Source organism: Maylandia zebra, linkage group LG3 (genome assembly GCF_041146795.1).
Source record: "Maylandia zebra isolate NMK-2024a linkage group LG3, Mzebra_GT3a, whole genome shotgun sequence".
NCBI lineage: Eukaryota > Metazoa > Chordata > Actinopteri > Cichliformes > Cichlidae > Maylandia > Maylandia zebra.
The window spans coordinates 25,354,338-25,359,963 of record NC_135169.1 but is presented as its reverse complement, the minus strand read 5'-3'; the positions used below and the strand labels follow the sequence as shown (position 1 = coordinate 25,359,963).

Genomic DNA, 5,626 nt, shown 5'->3' with positions numbered 1-5,626 from the left:
GCAAATTGTCCTACCTTTGTGAATATTACCTAGAAAAATTCTCTGACCGGTAAAATTAACTGCCAAACCAACCTAGTTCAAAAAAGAATGACTTCATATAGGGAAAAATATATATCACATGTGCAGGACACCTTAAACTAGTTTTTTAATTAAGCAGGAAGGCAGAACAAAATCGGGGCTGTATCAAGACACGAGGACTAAACCCCAATTCAACCAGACCCAGAACTGATCCGGAATTAAAACAGGACTACAACAGTTCAAAATCAGGACTAAGGATTTAACCAAGACAGAACCAGAGTCAGAACTAGATGATAGTAGCACTAAAAATCATCATAGACCTGCACTACACTTATTGTTTTAATTCTACCAAAGTACACTATTTAGACTGAGAAAAGTTTATATAATTATTTAGCCTTGTTGTGCAAACAAGCCTGCAGAACTTAATAAATGTAGAATTTGAAAAATAACAAACCTAAAAAGAAACACTAGGTACGAGATACGTGAGTACCTATGATACGGTGATACTTTTCGTAAACAACCATTTGACTAACATGTGTGTCTCACCTGCTCTTGTTCATCTCTGTTCTGTCCTCATTCTCCATCTCCCACTCTGTTCCTCTCTCTCCCTCTTTGTGCTGACAATCATCAAATATACAGTTGAAACCAGATATTTATAAACTCTTCAGATCAAAACACAAACACTTTTTTAATTGTAACATCAAATCAGACTAAATGTTTATTTTTTTAGATTGATAAATATAAAAAACATATTTGTTAACTTTAAGAGTAAAGAGAGAAACTGTCTGTGTTTTTTAATTGCAAATGGCACCAAATTGTATTCAAAATCGAGCCACATGGACTCTACTAACCAATCAGAAGCTTCTTCAGCTCAGAATGGAATCGTCTGGAGTTTTCTTATTAATTAACAATAAACTTAGTGTACATGTACTCCTAAATTTGATGAAAGTGATAAAAAATAGACAGCTCTGTCTCTCTTTATTCTGACATTTAACTAATTCAAAAGATATTTCAATATTTATTTATCCAGAACAAAACAAGTTTACTCTAAATTGATGTTGTACAGTAAAAAATGTTGTTGTGTTTTCCATAAAGTGTGTGTAAATATCTGGTTTAAATTGTGAATATACTGCTGTGTATTGAAGTTCCTCTTGTTTTGCATAGAAATGTACTGAACAACATACAAAGCATAATATATAAAATACTACCAGAGTTTTTTCTTTGAAAGAAGCCCCTTATGTCCATTCTTGTATATCAGTGCATTACTGAAACCGATTTATTTAGCCGTGGAGGGAAACAACTGAAAATATGAAATAAACATACATGTAAGCTAAGACTCTCTAAACAAAAAACAGCATTGTTGTTGTTCAGCTTTTCATTTCGCCATTTGTTGATTCACTCGAAGAGCAAGTAACGTAATATGGGTCAAGTGATCAGTTTGATATCAATCTTTCGTGATACACCGTCATATTTACATTATTTGCACAGTACGAATGATTTGCTTTGGTACCTGGTCAAACTTCAGTTCTCCTCTGTCTTCCTGGCTCCGTTTCTCCAACAGCGCACTCTTACGGTGTGTTCACACCGAACGCGATGGACGCGAATAGAGCGTCAGGTTTACATGTAAAGTCAATGGAAAGGCGCGATGACGCGCGATTGCGGGTCCCGCGAAAATTCGGAAGCAGATTTGCGTCGCGAAAACGCGTGAAACGCGCGTCAGTGTAGCGCGTCTGGCGCGTTTGACGCGCGAATAAAACCACGCGCGTGAGTTTATGTGTTGCATTTTGTGCATACGCGCGTTTCGCGTCTACCGCTCGAGTTGGAAAAAGCTGAACTCCAGCGTCAAATCGCGCCGCGACAACCAATCAGGAGCCTGGTGACGTGGCTGTGACCTAGGTCAAAGGGGCAGATCCAGCCAAATCCCTTCATACTTCAGTGGAGGGAAGGCTAATCAATGCGGTAGCAAACAACTCGGAGCTGTACAACACCAGCTGCTTTCTGTACCGAGACAGGAATAAAAAGGACCGAGCTTGGAGGAAGATATGTGAAGAGATCGGGCAACCTGGTAAGTTCATTCATTTCTCTTTTGAAAGTTTTCACTGACCCGGGGAAGCCGCACAAAAGCTAGCAAGCCACCGCTATTTTCCCACTGACGTACAAATACCGTTCTGCTTTTATGCATGTTGTCATATAGGAATATATATTTTTTATTAATAAACAGCACACAGTGGTCCCGCTCATCCGTCACTGCTTCGCTTTTTCGCTGATTTTTTTATTGCACCGTACAGCATTGCATTCTGCAGCCTGATTGACAAATCTGCTCTGTGTCGTGTCTCCTGCGCTTGCCAAATTTATCATGTTTGGTTTTGATAACCATCACGTTCAATAGAAAAAACAGCACAAAAACACCCATAACTATGAGCCTCATTCGGAAATAGACACCTGCACCGTGAGGGAAAAAGGCGCACGAAAGTGGCAGGCAGATGAAGACAAACCGCGGCATAATAATACTTTTACGTTTTGCAATCTACAAAGGTTTGCACTTTGAGAATCAATTGTGAGAACTGTGACCAGGGGCTAGTTATTCTGAGAACCCCTGCTGCAATAAATGAGGGACCACTGTCTACTCTACGATTATTATATTCAACCTGTTAACATTTAATACTGTATTGATAGAACCAACTGATTCTGAAGCAGAGCATCCCCAGTCCCTGAGCTCCTGCTGCTGCACCCACAGATATGTACAGCAAGCACTGATACCTTTTTAGTCGGTGGGATTGCCTTGTGATCACGTTTACTAAATATCTAAAACCAATCTGATTATATCCTGTTTTTGTTTTTTTCAATGTTGAAATTAAAATCTAGTAGCAGCCTTCTCATTTCTTTGTGTTTTGTGCTGTTTTACAGGCCCACAGGGGAGGACGGCTCCGAGGCAGATGAGGGACGGGTCCCAGGACGGTCCATCGGCGGTGGAGCTGGCCATCCTGGTATCCCTGAAGAGGCCACACCAGTCTCCAATGGAGCATTTCCTCCTCAGCCTGGTTCCTGCTCTGGAGAGCAGCTGGTCCTTTTTATTCCTGTCTCTCTGTAAATTCTTATATTTTATATATTTATGTTTAATGTTTTTCTGTTTGAGAATTTTAATATTATTTCAAATAAATTTTTATAATGACTAATGTCTCAGTTCTACTACACAGCAAATGTTGGCACACGACTTGACACATGTAGAATTTATTTCATATTATACTAATGACAAAATATACTAATACAGTGGGATGCAGAAGTTTGGGCAACCTTGTTAATAGACATTATTTTCCTGTATAAATCGTTGGTTGTTACAATAAAAATGTCAGTTAAATATCATACAGGAGACGCACACAGTGATATTTGAGAAGTGAAAAGAAGTTTACTGGATTTACAGAAAGTGTGCAATAATTGTTTAAACAAAATCAAGCAGGTGCATCAATTTGGGCACCACAAAAAAGAAATGAAATAAATATTTAGTGTATATCAATGTGTGTGTCTCCTATATGATATATGGGGTGCCTTTGTCTGGACGTGCTTCCCATCCAGAGCTGCACAGCACAGAGGGAAGTTCCAGCGCTCCTGGAGTCCCTCTGTGATGGACCGCCAGTCTCCAGGTGAAGGCACAGCCATGAAATCGTCCACTAGACAGTCCCAGTTGGCCGTCGCTGCCTGGGGGGTGATCTGGCTCACTGTGGACACACCGACTCTGTAACTGAACGCTTGGTCGTGAAGGAGTCCGCGGTGACAAGGAACCTGGACAAAATTGTTCAAAATCAGTATTATGTGTACTGCAGTTACAAAATACATTATTCAAATTCCAAAATACTTTGGTGATGTCAGATTTAAATCACAAAACTTAAATCTTACATAAAACATTTTGTAATTATAAGGATAATTACAAAATGTATATTAGATAATATCTAAAACAGTTGTGTTTTATTTTAACTTTAATATATCATAATTTGATTGGTAGCAACTTTTGCCACTACAGTGAGCCAATCACTCATAATTCCTAAACATGTCAATCAGGTAGGAATGAAGTAAGACATTAATAGAAATAAAGAGTTGTGTGTTGACATGTAGCCCTTTCCTTGCTTAAATCATTAATATTTTTGAAAAATTAATCTGTGATAAGACATAGCTTATCAAGATAGAACCATGTAACTAGAGATGAATCAAACTGTTCACAGTTTTATCTAACTCTGTTTTAATAAAGGCTGGTGACCCCTGTTATAGTCTGACAGCTGCAGGGATTATATACAAATATTCAACTATCCCAGAATTAAACCAGGTCTAAATAAAAAGGAGTGAGTATCGCTGCAAAGGTTAACTCAGTGGTCCTAATGCTACAGTTTGATATCAGCAAACACCGAGCGCATACATTGATGTGACACCACAGCCATGCTATCATTCAAACACTGATAACAGCATAAATCGAATTAAATCGGGACTTGATGAGAGCTTCTGAGTATCACTAGAAATATTATAAACAGTCTCCATACCACAGTTTTCTTTCAGTAAACACCGACAGCATTCACTGTTAGCATAGCACATCCATGTTAGCAGTGTATAACTGGATGGTTTAGCATATTAGCACAGGTATCAATAAAGGACTACCGTATTAAACACTTTTACTAACCTCAGGCAGACGGACAGGCGCTCTGCAGGTGGGATTGAGCGCCTGTAGTTGGTGTCTAGGCGGGCGATGCTGCGACCGACGAGGGAAAGCAGGTCCTCAAACTGGCCGACGGTGATAGCACTGGAATCGGCCGTCATCCAGGCGCAGCTCCTGGAGCAAATGGTGAAACTCACCAAACTGCTCATGCCTCTGGAGGACCTGATGGACCCAGGTACGGCGAGGACGTCTTTTACGCTGCTGCTCTGCTCTCCACAGTACATAGAGAAGGGAGAGTCTCTCTTCAAGCGCTAGCTCGACAGCTGCCATCTTGCAAAGATGTCTGGCACAACTTCCTCCCACATTCCTCCCACATTTCCGGTTGACGCGCGTCAAAATATCATATTTTGACGCGCGATGGATTTTTCTTGGACACGCGTTGAGACGCGAATGTGCACGCGTCAAATTAGGGGCGTTTGGGGCGTTTTATTCGCGTCCATCGCGTTCGGTGTGAACACACCGTTAGACAGCAGCTGCCCCGCCCTGCTTAGTGCCTGAGCTCAGATCATACCAATTAGGGGGGATTTACGCACAGTTGTAAATTCCCACAGTGTGCACTATGTGCTTCGAATATTGTGTGTAATTTTTGTTTTATACAGTTGTCAGCCAGGCATCTAACTATGAAAAAATTACACTCCAAAAGACCCCGGGCTTCTGAAAAAACAACCCGGGCTTAAGCCCAGTAATATTTAATATTTAATATTTATTGAAATATATTTATTCCTCCAGATATAAGAATGAATCTTTTCTTATGGACTCAAACACGTTTTGCTGAAAAACTGAATATGGAACAAGCAAAGCTTAATACTAAACAATATATATATTAGCTGTATAATACCAGTAGGCCAGCTCTGATAGTAATTTGGTATGGCTTCGCGGGCCAAATGTAGTTAGGCTGCGGGCCAA

General features: G+C 40.2%; 1 long non-coding RNA gene across 1 annotated transcript; it reads right to left on the bottom strand.

The window, feature by feature from the left end:
- Positions 1 to 3,233: 3,233 nt before the first annotated feature.
- LOC143417045 (uncharacterized) lies at positions 3,234 to 5,014 on the bottom strand. The gene is made up of 2 exons (XR_013097260.1): positions 4,685 to 5,014; positions 3,234 to 3,798 (listed from the first exon to the last, which is right to left on the bottom strand). It is a non-coding gene; the product is annotated as an uncharacterized LOC143417045 (long non-coding RNA).
- Between the last annotated feature and the right edge of the window lie 612 nt (positions 5,015 to 5,626).